The 17,184-nt window shown below is 38.5% G+C and overlaps 1 protein-coding gene and 1 long non-coding RNA gene across 2 annotated transcripts in view; both read left to right on the top strand.

The window, feature by feature from the left end:
* LOC103346435 (neuroblastoma breakpoint family member 4) overlaps positions 1–17,184 on the top strand; it is a 1,612,367-nt gene that overhangs the window by 1,249,267 nt on the left and 345,916 nt on the right. Inside the window, exons 24-26 of the long non-coding RNA XR_011380966.1 lie at positions 14,618–14,765; positions 14,907–15,044; positions 15,164–15,266. This is a non-coding gene — a long non-coding RNA (neuroblastoma breakpoint family member 4). The remainder of the gene's footprint in view (positions 1–14,617; positions 14,766–14,906; positions 15,045–15,163; positions 15,267–17,184) is intronic.
* Positions 1–17,184, top strand: part of LOC138844805 (trafficking protein particle complex subunit 9-like) — a 315,342-nt gene that overhangs the window by 92,748 nt on the left and 205,410 nt on the right. The window lies entirely within an intron of this gene.

Raw genomic sequence — 17,184 nt, 5'->3', positions numbered from 1 at the left:
ATTGGAATTGCATTGCATCTATAAATTGCTTTTGGGAGAATGGACATTTTGATGATGTTGATTCTTCCAATCCATGAGCATGGAAGATTTTTCCATTTTTTGGTATCCTCTTCTATTTCTTTCTTTAAGATTTTGTAATTCTCATCGTAGAGATCTTTAACGTCCTTGGTTAAGTTTATTCCAAGGTATTTGATTGTTTTTGTAGCTATTGTGAATGGGATTGATCTTAGCAGTTCTTTCTCAGCCATGGCATTGCTTGTATACAATGGCTGTTGATTTTTGTGCATTGATTTTATATCCTGTCACTTTGCCAAACTCAGTGGAAATACTTCCAACTTTTCCCCATTCAATAGGATGTTGGCCGTGGGTTTTTCATAAATTGCTTTGATAATATTGAGGAATGTTCCTTCTGTACCCAATTTGCTTAGAGTTTTCATCGTGAAAGGGTGTTGAATTTTATCGAATGCTTTCTCTGCCTCAATTGAGATAATCATATGGTTTTTCTTTTGCAGTCTGTTAATGTGGTGAATCACATTGATTGATTTGCGAATGTTGAACCACCTATGCATACCAGGGATGAATCCCACTTGGTCTGGGTGGATGATTTTTCTGATGTGTTGTTGTATTCTATTGGCGAGAATTTTATTGAGGATTTTTGCGTCTATGTTCATCAGGGATATTGGTCTGTAATTTTCTTTCAGTGCTGCATCTTTCTCTGGCTTAGGGATTAAGGTGATGCTGGCTTCATAGAAAGAATTTGGGAGGATTCCCTCTTTTTCGATTGTTCTGAATAGTTTGAGAAGAAATGGGATTAGTTCTTCTTTAAATGTCTGGTAGAATTCAGCAGTGAATCCGTATGGTCCTGGGCTTTTCTTTGTTGGGAGGGCCTTTATTACTGTTTCAATTTCTGTCTCAGTTTTGGGTCTATTTAGGTTTTCTATGTCTTCATGGTTCAATTTTGGTAGATTGCATGTGTCCAGGAATCTATCCATTTCTGATAGATTTTCCTGTTTGCTGGCATACAAGTCTGTAGTAATTTCTGATGATTCTTTTTATTTCTGTGGTGTCTGTTGTTACGTTTCCTTTTTCATCTCTGATTTTATTGATTTGGGTCTTTTCTCTTCTTTTTTTAGTTAGTTGGGCCAATGGGGTGTCAATTTTGTTTATTTTTTTCAAAAAACCAGCTTCTCACTTGGCTGATTTTTTTGTAGTGTTTTTTTTGTATTCAATCCTGTTAATTTCTTCTCTGCTTTTAATTATTTCTCTTCTCCTACTAGATTTGGGTTTGGTTTGCTGCAGTTTTTCTAGGTCCTTGAGATGCGCTGAAAGCTCCTTTATTTGGTACCTTTCCAATTTCTTGATATAGGCACCTATTGCTATAAACTTGCCTCTCAATACTGCTTTTGCTGTATCCCATAAGTTTTGATATGTTGTGTTGTTGTCTTCATTTACTTCCAGAAAGTTTCTGATTTCTCTTTTGATTTCTTGAATGACCCAGTGTTCATTCAGGAGCATGCTGTTCAGTCTCCATGTGTTTGCATACTTTCTGGGGTTTCCTGAGTTGCTAATTTCCAGCTTCATTCCGCTGTGGTCTGAGAAGCTGCATGGTATGATTCTAATTCTTTTAAATTTGCTGAGACTTGCTTTATGGCCTAGTATGTGATCAATCCTAGAGAAGGTTCCATGCACTGCTGAGAAGAATGTGAAGTCTGTAGATGTAGGGTTGAAAGTTCTGTAGATATCTGTTAGATCCATTTGGGCAATAGTGTCAATTAAATCTGCTGTTTCCTTGTTGATCTTCTGTCCGGATGATCTGTCTATTTCTGAGAGTGGAGTATTGAAGTCCCCCAGTACTATTGTATTGGAATCTAAATCTCCCTTTAAGTCCCTTAACATATCTTTTAAATAGACCGGTGCCCTGTAATTAGGTGCATATACATTTATAATAGTTACATCTTCCTGTTGAATTGAACCCTTAATCATTACATAGTGTCCCTCTTTCTCTCTCTTAACAGTTTTTGTATTAAAGTTTATTTTGTCTGATATGAATATGGCTACACCTGCTTTTTTTTGGTTTCTGTTGGCATGGAATATCTTTTTCCAACCTTTCACTTTCAGTCTGCATGCATCTTTGTTAGAGAGATGTGTTTCTTGTAGGCAACAAATAGTTGGGTTGTGTTCTTTGAGCCAATTAGCCAATCGGTGTCTTTTAACTGAAGAATTCAGACCATTAATGTTTAATTTGACTGTTGATACATAGTGACTTTGCCCTGCCATTTTCCCGGAAATATTTTCTAGTATATGCTTTGAGCTTCCCATGCTCTTTTACTGGTAGGTGTTCTTCCTTTCTCTTCTTTCATATTGATGGCCGTGTTTCTGTGTTTCTGAGTGTAGCACATCTTTAAGTATCTTTTGGAGGGCCGGACGAGTGGCCACAAAGTCTTTCAATTTCTGTTTTCTATGAAAGGTCTTTATTTCACCTTCATTCACAAATGAGAGCTTAGCAGGATATAATATTCTGGGCTGGCAATTTTTCTCTCTTAGCACCTGTGCTATGTCTCGCCATTCCCTCCTAGCCTGTAGTGTTTCTGATGAGAAGTCTGCTGTGAGTCTGATTGGAGATCCTCTGAGAGTAATCTGACATTTCTCCCATGCACATTTTAGGATCTTTTGTTTATGTTTCACTGTGGTAAGTTTAATTACCACGTGTCGTGGTGAGGATCTCTTTTGGTCATGTTTATTGGGGGTTCTATGAGCTTCCTGTACTAGGATGTCTCTGTCCTTCTCCAAACCTGGAAAGTTCTCTTCTAGTATCTCACTAAAAAGGCCTTCTAATCCTTTCTCTCTCTCCATGCCTTCAGGAACTCCTAGAACTCGAATGTTGGTTTTTTTAATAGTATCCTGTAGATTCCCAACAATATTTTTTAGATTTCTAATTTCCTCTTCTTTTCTTTGGTTTGACTGTATGTTTTCATGTGCTCTATCTTCTAAGTCCGATATTCTCTCTTCTGCTTCACCCATTCTGTTTTTAAGGCTCTCTAATGTGTTTGTCATTTGATCTATTGAGCTCTTCATTTCATTTTGATTTCTCTTCACTATCACACTTTCCTGTTCTACTAGTTTCTGCGTTTCATTTTGATTCTTCCTTAAAATTTCATTTTCATGAGAGAGATTTTCAATCCTGTCCAATAAGGATTTCTGTAGTTCAAGGATTTGCTTTTGAAAACTTCTAAATGATCTTATCATAAATTTTTTGAAATCTGTATCTTGCATTTCTTCTATCTCATCATCTTCATAATCTTGGCTTGGGGTGTTATATTTGGAGGCATCATAGTGTCATTGTTGATCTTGTTCCCTCGATTTCTGTGTTTGTTGCTTGGCATAGTTAATTCTTCTTTCGTCACTGTGCATTTTTTAAATTTTTTTTTTATTTTATACTATGTCCGTGTTAAGTGGAATGCCTGCTGTTGGAGGAGCCTTGGAGGCTTGAGATGGGTGCGGCCTGAGAGCTCTGCTTGGTTCTTCCTGGTTATGGGTGTGCAAAGGTGACACCCTCAGGTTATGCGTGGTAAATCTCTCTCTATTTATTTATTTATTTATTTTATTTATTCAGGGGGTAAGTAATACCGCACGGCACAGCTGTGCAGGATTGATGGTATTTAGCTTCCAATCTCTGGCTTCTACCCAAAGAGTCTGTGTAGGCTCCCTTTCTCCTCTGGACTCCCACTGGGTTGCCTAGGCTACTGAATTGTAGTGACTCAGTTCCTTAGCTCTCCCCTGTTGTTATGTAAATCCAGAGAGGGGGCCTGCTCTTTGTCTCTTGCAAACTCTTCAAGCCTTGCAGCCTTGCAACCTTTGCAAGGTTGGCAGAGAGAGAAACCCCCAACCTTTTTTTCCCTTCTTTCCGGTAGTGAGTCTGCTGCACTTTTGGCTCCCCTCTAGATTCTGACCCCCGTTTCCCCGCCAATGTCTCAGGTTATTGAGCTCACCTCCCCTTCCAGCGCCGATGTGTGGACTCGGAGCCCTGGGTGTCCCAACTCTCCTCGCTGGTGTCTGTGTGACATGCACTCCCCTTCTTGCACTGGCACGCAGACCCTGTGTCTCCCGCAGCTCCCGTGGCTCGGCTTCCGTGCGGTGGGTGACCTTGTTCTCCCAGTAGGTCCTCCGATTCACAGCCACTAGATCCCGAAGAGTTTCCTCTGCAGTATTTTCCTGGTCCTTTTTCTGAGGCTACCGTAACTCCCCTTTTATTAAACTAAATTTTCCCGGACTATCGGTGTGCGCCCTCACTATTCCGCCATCTTGGCTCCGCCGAAAATCCATTTCTGTTTTTTCTTGAAATAAGTGCTTAAGGCAACCACATTTTCAATAACTGTGAATTCTTTCTGAACTGAAAAGGCTTAAATTTATTTTTCCCATATATATTATATATATATTATACATACATATATATATATATATGAGAGAAGTCTATGTGTTATCTGTCTCTTTGTGGAATAAATGTCAGATGTTGTCAGCATTTTTCTACTTCAAGATGTACAATAGTAAAAGTGCTTTGTTGATTAACGAAAGCTAAATACATAAATTTAAAACACTGGAAACCATGAGGTAAATGTCATATACAAAAAAAAATTGGAGCCAGCATGGAGACCAAATACAAATAAAATGAAGACTCTAAATAGTGACTAGAAGCAGTGAAGTAATTTAAAACAAAACAAAAACACCAGATATTCAATTACATGAATTCTTCTACAAGCATAAACCAAAAATGTAACTCGGTAAATTTATAAATATATCAAAAATAGGCTGGTGCCGCTGCTCAATAGGTTAATCCTCCACCTGCGGCGCTGGCACCCCAGGGTCTAGTCCCAGTTGGGGCACTGGATTCTATCCCTGTTGCTCCTCTTCCAGTCCAGCTCTCTGCTGTGGCCCAGGAAGGCAGTGGAGGATGGCCCAAGTGCTTGGGCCCTGCACCCATGTGGGAGACCAGAAGCACCTGGCTCCTGGCTTCGGATCAGCGCAGTGCACCGGCCGCAGCGTGCCGGCCACAGCAGCCATTGAGAGGTGAACCAACGGAAAGGAAGACCTTTCTCTCTGTCTCTGTCCACTCTGCCTGTCCAAAAATATATATATATATATATATATATAAATCAAAAATAAAATGTAACACACAAAATAAATTAAAACCCCAAATGTGGAATACTATGGGAAAAGCAGTTTCTGTCAAGAGAACTGGTTTTATCCAGCTTTGTGCCACAAAATCCAGGTAATGACCAGTTCTCTTGCATTCCTGTTTTTTTAAAAGGCAGTATCTAAGGCAAATTCATTTACAGTAACTGTGAATTCCTTCTAAACTAGAAGGCTTAAGTTTTGTTTTCCCAAATATATATATATATGTGTATATATATATATATATATCACAATATATCATAATATGTAGTATATCATACCAGTACATTGAATCATAAGCATGATATAATTATTCCAATGGATGCAAAAAACCATTCAATGAAATTCAACACCCATTCCTGTTTCATAAAAAAAGAAACATAGTTCAATATAATAAAGGTTATATATGACAACTCTCAGTCACTGTCCTATTGAATGAGGGAAAATCAAATGCATTTCCTCTAAGATCTGGAACCACACTAGGATATATATTTATTGTTGCTGCTCTTATTCAATACAGTATTGGAATTTTTAGCCAGAGCCATTAGGAAAGAGAAAGAAAGAGTACAAATAGAAAGGAGAAGCTCAAGCTATTCCTTCTCAGATGATATGCTTCTGTATGATGAGAAACCTAAAGACTCCTCAAAAACACATTAGAACTGACAAATTCTGTAAAGTCACAGGATAAAATCAACACACAAAACAAGTTACATTTTTAGACACCAATAATTAACTCCCTGTGGAAAGAATGATAAAAGCAATCCCATTCAGGAGAATTACCAAAAAATGCCTGGGAGCAAATTAAACCTGGTAAGTGAACGACCTCTGCAATGCACATTACAAAAAACCAAAGAAAGAAATTGAAAAAGATACAGAAAATGCAAAGACTGCTCATATTCGTGGATTGTAAAAAGTAATTTAAAACTTTCCATATTACCCAAAGTAATTTACAGGGTCAGTGCTTCCTCATGAAAATATTTATGACATTTTTCACAATTGTGTTAAAAACAATACTAAAATTCATGTCTAAGCACAATAGATTCAGCAAAGGCAGAACAAACTTGAACAAAAAGAACAAAGCTGGAGGAATCACAGTACAAGATTTCAAGGTATACTCCAGGACTATTGTAAAGAAAACAGCATAGTGCTAGCATAAAAACAGACACAAAGATGAATAGCATAGGATAGAACAGGAGATTCCAGAAACTAATCCATGTATCTACTAATAATTGAACTTTGACAAAAGTGCTCAAAGCACGTATACTCTTTCTTCAATAAATGGTGCTGGGGAAACTGAATCCCCTTACACAGAAGATTAAGATTGACCCCTACTTTTTATCCTATACAGAAATCCACTTAAATGGGTTATGTATCTAAATGTAAGGCCTGAAGCTATTCAACTACTGCAACAAATAACAGGGGACATAGGTCAAACCAGTAAGAAAGACTATTGGCTATATAAACATGTATATATTTATTATATATATTACAGTTATTGGCTATATAAATAAATGAATGAATAACAAATGCTGGTGAGGATGCAGAGGAAAGAGAAGAAATGCAAGTTAGTGTAGCCAATAGGAAAAAGAGTTGAGTTCCTCCAAAAAAATCTTTTTTACTATAGAAGGAATTCACTGTTGCTGAAAATTGGTTTGCTTCAGGTAGCTCTTTTAAGCGAACATTAATGCTACAGGACTTTTTACTGGCAAGTTTTTGCTGGCACATACTTGATAAAAAAAATTCTGTTGCTAGGAACTGATTTTCCCAAACTAGTTCACAATTCTAGTTTTTTTTCCATGTATGTTACATTTTATTTTGTATATATTTATAAATTTACCAAATTACCTTTTTGGTTTTATGCTTGATAGAAGAATTCATGTAATTGAATATTCAGATTTTTTGTTAACTTTTTAGTCACCATTTTGACTCCTAATTTTATGTATATTTTTGGCTTCTCGCTGACTCTGTTATTTTTCGGACTGTGTACCAATACACTCGTGGATTCCTGTTTTTTAAATGTGTTTATTTAGTTTTCATTCACCAACAACTACATTTTTGCCATAGTACAACTTAATATAGAAAAAAAGTGACTCCATCTGGCATTTATTCCCAAAAGAGAAAGAAAATACCTCAATTTCTGTTATGTACATTTGGGAAAAGTAAAATTTAAGCCTTTTTTAGTATTGAATGAATTCACAGTTGTTGAAAATTTATTTTTCTCTGGAAGCTCTTTCAAATACACACCAATGCTAGAGGACTGGTCATTGGCTGGTTTTGCTGGCACAAACTGGATAAAACCAGTGTTGTTGTTAGGAACTGAATAGTCCAAACTAGTGCACAGTTCAGTTCAGTTTTGTGTTTGTGTGTGTTATTTTATCTTGGATATTTTTATAAATTAGCCAAGCTACTTTTTTGGTTTTATGCTTGATGTAGGAATTCATATAATTGAATATTCTGTGTTTTTTTTTTTCTAATTTGTAGGCCAATTCTAGTCAGCATTTTGAGTCCTAATTTTATTTATAATAAGTTATACCTGGAGGGGCCCGCCCTCTCACCCGTCATGCACCACACGTTCATGGGGAACCTGGCGCTAAACCATTCGTAGACGACCTGCTTCCGGGTCGGGGTTTCATACGTAGCAGAGCAGCTCCCTTGCTGCGATCTATTGAAAGTCAGCCCTCGACACAAGGGTTTGTAAACAAAAAAAAAAAGGAAAAAAAATAATAAGTTATAGCTAGAACACAGTTTTTTTGTGTTTCTTTTTTTATGAGATTAAGGCAAGGTGTTAGGAGATGGAACACCAATGTGGTTGCTTGAAGCTTGGGGATTGTGTTGGGCCTTGAAAGGAGACTTGAGCAGTCAATGATAATGCTTGTTAGATTCTAACTCTGTTCATTTTCCTGAAGACATTAACTTGGTTGTTCAAAAACAACTCTTAGATTGTGAATAAGGTAACTATAAAACAGTAAATATGCTTACTGGCACTCTACTTTGATCACCAGCCATGAGAAAGTATTATAAAACCTGATTTTCATGAGGGGCTCATGCATCTAGTGAAGAACAGTAAAAACTGAAAATAACAAGACAGGGAGAAAGAAAAGATGGAAAAGCAAAATAAAAATTAAAAACTCATCCACTAAATTGTGCTAAAAAATTTGTCTCAAAATATGTAAATGTCATTGGAACATTTATAAATGAATGCAAGATGAAATATACAAAAAAATCTTCCAGATAATGTAATATAAGGATAATTGGGATTTTCCAATAGATTAATGAAGATGTCATATTTACTAAAATGCTCCACAATAAAGAAAAATAAAATTAGAAATAAAATGAACAGATCAATTATACATCTTTGAAATAAGAAGCATAGCCACAAAACTTCAAAACTCAATAAAGAAGGTAATTTTCAGTTCTCAGATTAAAGAAAATTGTATCTTAGAAGAGCTCATGAGAGGCCTGCACTGTGGTCTAGAGGAAAAGCCACAGCCTGTAGTTCTGGCATCCCACGTGGATACTTGTTTGCATTCCAGCTGCTCCACTTCCCATGCAGCTCCCTGCTGATGCTCCTGGGAAAGCAGCAGAAGTCCCTGGGCCCCTGAACTCACGTGAGAGACCAAAAAGAAGCTCCAGGCTGCTGGCTTCAGCCTGGCCCAGCCCACCTGTTGTGGCCATTTGAGGAGTGAACCAATGGATGGAATATGCTCGTTTTCTCCCTCCCTCCCTCCCTCCTCCCCCCCCCCCCTCTCTGCAGCTCTCCAGTTCCCTCTCTCTCTGTAACTCTACCCTTCCAATACATAAATAAAAGTTTAAAAAGGCTAGTATCCTGTTCAGTGAGGATGGTTTGGGGTTAAAAAAAAATGAGAAGATGGGCTCATGAAGGAGTCCACCAGGTTTTAATACTCACAGATAGTACTTTGAAGGAACATTTTAGAGACTTGAATAATATAATGAGAGCTGTATTTAGCTGTAATTAAGGTTACTGAGTGAAAGAATGGGTAAAATGGGGGAAAAAGAATAAACAAAAATATTTCAGCATTGTTGATAAGCTAAGCCTTAAATAGCAGAAAACATGCATTCTATTTAGTGAGTACAATAAATAAAAGTCAGTGTATGTATAGAGAAGTCAAAGAATTTTTCACAATTCAAGATGATTATTTAAATGAAAAAATATGCTTTGTTTGAGGAGCAGCATAGGATAAATAAAAAATTATTCCACAATCAATGGAAATTCTCAACATCCTTATCTTTGCTTGTTGTCCTTCTTCCATGCTCACCATTTCACTGTGGAATTCCTATTAGATCAAACCCATATCAATCCACCTATCTTCCATATCTTTGAACTACTATTTCAGAATGTTTTTTCTTTTTCTCTGTTTACCGTGTTTTTGATTTTTTATAATATTCTGTGTATTTATGCTACAACTGACACTAGTTGAAATTTTATTATGTTTAATAATTTTATCTTTTCAAACATTTACAAGTTGATATTACATAGATGTTCATATATATATATATAAAATAAATCTCTCTTTGTCTCTCTCTCTCTCTCTCTCACAAACACACACACACACACACACAGGTTAAAAAGGAATAATGGAAAACATGTTGCAGGCAAAGAGAAACTGATAGTAGCGAACTTGATGACATTCCATAGCATGTATAAGCATAAAGAAGACACTCTGTAATGATAATGAAAGTAATTCAAAACATATTCTCTATAAAAACATAAAATTCTCAAATATATATTAACCTCTTTTATCTGAATAAAAGTATCTATAAAACCTATAGAAACTCTATGCATAAGTCTGAAATGTTCAGTGCTTTCTCCCCTTAGTTGTAAAATAAGTCTAACGTGGTCCCCCAGCACAGCGTCTATTTAATGGTCACTCAAAAACTACCCAGTAGTAGGTAAAAAAGAAGTAACGATATATGCATTAAATAATGAAAGTGTCATTATTCACATTGCAATTTAGAAACTTGTAAAACTCATACTAATGTAACTGATTAACTGAAATCAGTTGAATTAACAAAATCTTTGACTTATGGTTAATATACAAAATTAAGAATATGCATGCAATTGTGTCTGTAGATTGGAAATTTTATAAAGGTTATAAATCTTTCCAAATTGATCTATACTTTCAATGGAATTCAAATTATAATTTCAGCAGAATATTTGATGGGTAGAAATTAATAATCTTGTTATCAAAAGGTAACAAATGACAATGATAGTCAAAGGAACCCAGGATCGGATAAAGGTTTCCCTAGGATGAGGACAACTGTTCCTGGAGAGTAAGGCCAGAACATGGAATCAAGGAACCATCCCTGCATACCAGGGATAAATCCCACTTGGTCTGGGTGGATGATCTTTCTGATGTGTTGCTGCATTCTATTGGCCAGAATTTTATTGAGGATTTTTGCATCTATGTTCATCAAGGATATTGGTCTGTAATTCTCTTTCAGTGCTGCATCTTTTTCCGGCTTAGGAATTAAGGTGATCCTGGCTTCAGAGAAAGAATTTGGGAGGATTCCCTCTTTTTCAGTTGTGCTGAATAGTTTGAGAAGAATTGGAGTTAGTTCTTCTTTAAATGTCTGTTAGAATTCCGCAGTGAATCCATCTGGTCCTGGGCTTTTCTTTGTTGGGAGGGCCTTTATTACTGTTTCAATTTCTGTCTCAGGTATGGGTCTGTTTAGGTTTTCTATGTCTTCCTGGTTCAATTTTGGTAGATTGCATGTGTCCAGGAATCTATCCATTTCTGATAGGTTTCCCTGTTTGCTGGCATACAATTCCTTGTAGTAATTTCTGATGATTCTTTTTATTTCTGTGGTGTCTGTTGTTACGTTTCCTTTTTCATCTCTGATTTTATTGATTTGGGTCTTTTCTCTTCTTTTTTTAGTTAGTTGGACCAATGGGGTGTCAATTTTGTTTATTTTTTCAAAAGACCAGGGTCCAGAGGGCAGAGGCAGATAGAATCTGGGCTCCAGCAGGGAGCTAGCTGCTCTCAGCAGAAAGGGCCCTGTAGTTCATACCCATTCCATTTGCAAAGTCTTCCCTCCAAATCCTCAGAGGTTTGGCTGCAGGAATCACCTCTCCTCCCTTGGATGCTTGATTCCTTTAATAAAGTGATGTTGCATTTTGCATATAACCCACAGCCCTCCCACATATCTTAAATCAGCCCTAGATTACTTAGCATACCTAATACAGTACAAAAGGTATGTAAATAGTGTTACACTGTATTGTTTAGAAAATGATGACCAAAAAAATGGTCTGTACATATCCAACATAGATACAGTCATTTTTATTCTAGAGCCAGAGAAACTGAAACAGAGCCCAAACCAGAGACAGAGAGGCCCCAGCCTCTGATTCACTCTCCTGTGCCCACCGTAGCCTGGGCTGGGCCAGAACCAGAGCCAAGAATTCAATCTAAGTCTCTCACATGGATAGCACAGGTATAACTACCATTATAACATTATAACTGCCATTAGCTACCACCTCCCAGGGTATGCATTGGCTAGAGGCCAAAATTGGGAGCCAGAGCTTGGAATTGAAACCAGGCATTTCAACATGGCACACAGGCCTCTTAACTGATGGACCAAAGACCCATCCCTTTCTGAGTATTTTTGGCTCACAGTTGCCTGAATCTGCAGGGGCAGAACACACAGATGTTCAGGGCTGTGTTCACCTTCTAATCTTTCCAGGTGGGACTGTACATGATGCATCCAAACCACATTCACAAGGACCAAATAATTAAAATCCTCAATGATTAAAAACTGTAGGTCAATTAGCTTCAAAACAACTAGTGAGTTCTCAGTTTAGACTGTGAGGTTATGCTTGTTTAGGACACAGGACAGAATCACAGATTCTTAAAAATGAAAATAGCCCTGGAAATCATATCAGAGTCATTACACAATACAACTCCAAGGTACAGATTCACATCAGATTTTATATATGTAATACCTGTGGTATATGCAGTATTGCCTAGATCATGTAGTCATCCCATAAATCATATACAACAGAACCATCTGTAGACATGCACAGAGGTCCCACTTTACACAGCCTTTGTGAATCTAAATATCTGAAACTGAGACCCAAGAATCTATATTAATGTAATTTCCCTAGGATACCTAAAGGCACAGCCAGGTTTAGACCAGTTTTTGTCAACTGATAAAGCTAGAATAGTAATAATGAAAAGAATGGTAAAATAATTATAGCCATTATTGGTGTTTATCGCCCAATACTGTTATTAGTTAACATGCATTGTCTTAATTTAATTTTGAGAGATATTATTCATAGTGTTATCCACTTATCACAAACATAGAAAGAGAGGGAGTTGGAATAACCCTCTAAAGTTACCCACCTAGAGCTGGCCAGGGCAGAGCTGCTCAAGCTCCAGCATGCCACAACATAGCTGTGAAGAACACACCAAGTTATACAGAAGCAAAATGTTCACTTCTGCTACAGAGCCAATAATCATATCACTGATTTTCTTTATTTTATTTTATTTTATTTTTTTAATTTATTTGACAGGTAGAGTTATAAACAGTGAGAGAGACAGAAAGGTCTTCCTTCCATTGGTTCACTCCACAAATGGCCGGTACAGCTGGCACTGTGCCGATCCAAAGCCAGGAGCCTGGTGCTTCCTCCCAGTCTCCCATGTGGGTGCAGGGGCCCAAGCACTTGGGCCATCCTCCACTGCCCTCCTGGGCCACAGCAGAGAGCTGGACTAGAAGAGGAGCAACCAGGACTAGAACCTGGTGCCCATATGGGTGCCAGCGTCACAGGCAGAAGATTAACCAAGTGAACCATGGCGCCAGCCCCAGATCACTGTTTTGTTTTTTTTTTTTTTTATGTGTAAAGCATCTGCCATCAGTCCTTGGGAAAACATTTTTCATTCATTTCACTGAAATAAGTGTGCCAGGAGCAAGAGACAAGTGGGAGAGCCATATATATTTTCCTCCAAGAAGTGCCCTTGGAGGTGGTCACCTGAAGTGTGGATGCGCCTGACTATAGCCTCTCAGCCAGGGCTCTCCCAGACTAGCACACTTCATCTCCACCAGACCCAAAAAGTGGATTCCTTTATGTCCAATGTAGCCTAGAAAGCTCCCCCATGGTTGACTCTCATTTTTATCTGCTCTGGAGGAGCAGGGACTGGATCCAGCTCCACAAGGGAGACTGAATACTGCCATTGACTTGTGGGTACATTTATGCAGTCTTCATTATATCTTGCCTTTGTGCTAAGGATGCTAAGGTTCTCCTTTATATTTGTTTAACATAGAGAACACAGAACGTGGGCAATGGCTCACAGATAGAAACATGATTATGCCCTGGTCCTGTCCCCTCCCTTCCACAGACTGAACATTATTGTTCCTTCCTGGGACACCCCCTTCTGCTGCCCCACCCTCTATCCCTGCCTAACTCTTGCTATTTCGCCTTTCATTTCAGTGTCATTGTCTCTCAGAATTTTTTCTGACTGATTGTTTGAACCCCACTTTCTGAAATACTGTGATTCCTATTTATAGTAGCTCATCATTGATATAACACTCGCTCTCAACCAGATACTGCTTCCATTGCTTTACATATGGTAACTGATTTATGTAGAGTGTTGTTGGCTGAGAAATAATAGGCTCAGAGATAGTAAGAGATTGAGATCGCACAGCTAGTAAAAGGCAAAGGCTAGTTTAGAATCCAGAATTCTTGTTCCAGAATCTGTGAAAGATGCAGTGTATTTGGGACAACATTTTCTGATGTGTGTTTGGGGATGCAAAAATAAAACCAAAATTCTATAGTTAACTGTATATTAGACCTACATACTGAGGGCAACTGGTCTGTACTTCCATGGGGACATCCCCTTCCTTCCTCGATATCACACTCTACCTGTGTTTCTAGGACTTTCTCTCACTACAAGTTTGAATTTGCTTCAGAACCACATGTCTAGTAGCAAATGTATGGGCACTTTAGGTTGGACAGTGTACTTAATCTCAAGGATTATCAGGGAGCACTAGAGCTTTCTTGGTAGTTAAAAGTCTAAGATTCATTTTCTTTCATGATTAAATCTGTGTTAGTTAAGGATCTTTTCTGGAATGGTAGCCCAGTGTGACAGAAAGATATTTAAGAAAATCTGTAACAGTGATGGAACTGATAATTAATGATGCTTTTCAGGAAAATCTCCAATCAGGTGATTATTTTTCTCTAAGCTTGACTCAGACACTCCAAAGTTAGAATCCTCATAGTCAGGCCAGGTCTGAAGTTTTGCCCTGGACAGGTTACATCCACCCTTTCTAAGCCCAGGTATATCAGACCTCACACTGTCCATCTTACAAGATGCTGTGCCTTCCTGGATACTGCATTCCCCAAAACCCTATCCATCTATAAGCCTTCTTACCAGCCTCACAGTGCCTCTTTACAGTGGACTGTCTCAGGAACTCACACATAATTCTGTGCCTGCAGGGAACTTCCCAACACAGATGTCCAGGAGCAGAGCTATTTAAAATCACCTGCTTGAGAACAGGAACTGAGCCTTTGTACAGCAATGGAGAGCACTGCAATCAAGTAGGGGCTCTAAGGGAAAGAAACATGTTGTGAAAGTGTCCAAGAGGTAAGGATTGTCGGGGTATCTTTGACAGCCAGGTCCTGATTCAATCATTGAGGGTATGTCAAGGTAGATGTGGAGCAGCTGATTGGGAAAAATGCCTTGTGAACTCTCTGCCACAGCCCCTGTCTGACGTTGTCCTTTCAGACTCCATCCCAGGATACCTGCTGTTCTCTCCAAGAGGCCCTCGCCATGGGTTTCAAAGGAGGTGAGAATTATCTTCCAGGACTCAGCAGGAGAATCCAGTGCCTAAGACATCACCCCAAGGGAATGCTAGAGAAGATGGTGAGAGTTCCCAGGTCCCAAGAGCTGCTCATGAGCCAGACCCTGCAATTTCTTCAAGGCAGAGGGGCTGTCCCTCGGAGCCATCTGTACAGTTCTCTTCACCTCTTTTCCTCATCCAGGGCTACTGCTATTCCCCTGCGTGATGAAGCCAGCACAGCGCTGGGGACGTCATCCAGGAAAGCCAGGGCTGCAAAAGGAGGACGCACAGAGCATGGGAGCCATGTGAGTACTAACTGCTCCAAGTGATGGAGTCAGCATGGTGCACACAAGTAGATGCCTTGGGTCAGGCCCTGGTGAACTGTGCCATAATTCCGGGTATTGTGACAAGAGAGCTCTTAATTAGGCAAGCCATGTCACTCACATAACAAGGTGGTGTGCCTCTTGCTGACACTGTGATGCTACTGCGTAGTGAATCCTCATGCTTGAACAACACCCCTGAGTAGCAGATCTTCTCACTTGATTGTCATTGCTTTGGTTACAGAAAGACTAAGATCTCAAAATCCAGCATACTTTAACAAGTGGGCAGGACTTTCTGTTATAATGTGGAGGTATACTTGTTTTTTCCACGTCCTCACTAGCATTTACTGTTTTTTGATTTATATATGAGAGCCATTCTAAGAGGGCTGAGGTGAAACCTCATTGTGGCTTTGATTTGTACTTCCCTGATGGCTGGTGATCCTAAACATTTTTTCATGTGTCTGCTGGCCATCGAAATTTCTTCTCTTCTTTCTTTAAAGAAAGATTTTTATTTTATTTATTTGAGAGACAGAGTTACAAAGAGAGGGAGGGAAGGAGGGAGGGAGGTAGGGAGGGAGGGAGGGAGGGAGAGAGAGAGAGAGAGAGAGAGAGAGAGAGAGAGGTCTTCCATCTGCTGGTTCACTCCCCAAATGGCTGCAATGGCCAGAGTTGAGCTGATCCAAAGTTGAACCACCCTGCATACCAGGCATAAATCCTGCTTTCTCCGAATGAATGATCTTTCTGATATGTTGCTGGGTTTGATTAGAAAGTATTTGTTGAGGATTTTGCATCTATGTAAATCAGGTTATTGGTCTAAAGTTCTCTTTCTCTGTTGCGTTTTTCTGGTTTAGGAATTAGGGTGATGCTGCCTTCATAGAAGGAGTTTAGGAGGATTCTCTCCCTTTCAGTTGTTTTGTATAGCTTGAGAAGAATTGGGATTAGTTCTTTAAATGTCTGGTCGAATTTAGCAGTGAAGCCATCTGGTGCTGGGCTTTTCATTGTTGATAGTCTTTATTACTGATTGAATTTCCATCTTGGTTATTGATCTGTTTGGATTTTTGTGTCTTGCTGCCTCACTTTTGGTAGATTGTATGTGTCCAGGTTTATATCCATTTCTTCGCTCATTGTAGGAATTCCTGGTGATTCTTTTTATTTCTGTGCTATTTTTGTTACATTTCCTTTTTCATCTCTGATTCTAATGATTTGGGTTTTCTCCTTGGTTTATTACTTTTTTTTGTTGTTTATTCAGGCTAATGGTGTTTCAATTTTATTTATTTTTTCCAACAAAAGAATTTTCATTTCACTGATCATTTGTGATTTTTTTGTTTCAGTTTTGTTTGTTTCTTATCTAATTTTAATTATTTCATTCCTGCTATCAACTTTAAATTTGATTTGTCGTTTTTCTGGGTCCTTGAGATACATTGATTGCTTAATTATTTTCCAATTTATTAATACAGGCACTAATTGTTACATAATTCCCTCTTAACTCTTCTTGTCTGTATCCCATAAATTTTGATATGTTGCATTGTCTTCTTCATATTTTTCCAAAAATTTTTGAATTCTCTTTTAATTTCTTCTATGACCCACTGATCATTCAGGAGGATTTGTTCAGTCATGTATTTGCATGTGTTCTAGTTTCTTGAGTTCTTAATTTTCAGATTCAGTTCCATTGTGGTCCAAGGAGATGCATGCTATTATTTCATTTATTTTGAATATGCTGCGACTTGCTTCATGGCCTAGTATATGGCCTATCCTAGAAAAAGTCCCATGCACTAATGAAAAGAATATGTATTCACTGTGGCAAAAAAAAAATGACCTAAGTGAAAGACCTCTGTGAGTGAGATCCCAGTGGAAAGAGCAGGTCATTCAAGAAGGAGGTACCTTTCTCTGAAGGGAGGAGAGA

This window comes from Oryctolagus cuniculus, chromosome 12 (genome assembly GCF_964237555.1).
Source record: "Oryctolagus cuniculus chromosome 12, mOryCun1.1, whole genome shotgun sequence".
NCBI classification, from domain to species: domain Eukaryota; kingdom Metazoa; phylum Chordata; class Mammalia; order Lagomorpha; family Leporidae; genus Oryctolagus; species Oryctolagus cuniculus.
Note: the sequence above shows the minus strand (reverse complement) of the source record. Positions and strands in the feature narration are given on the sequence as shown.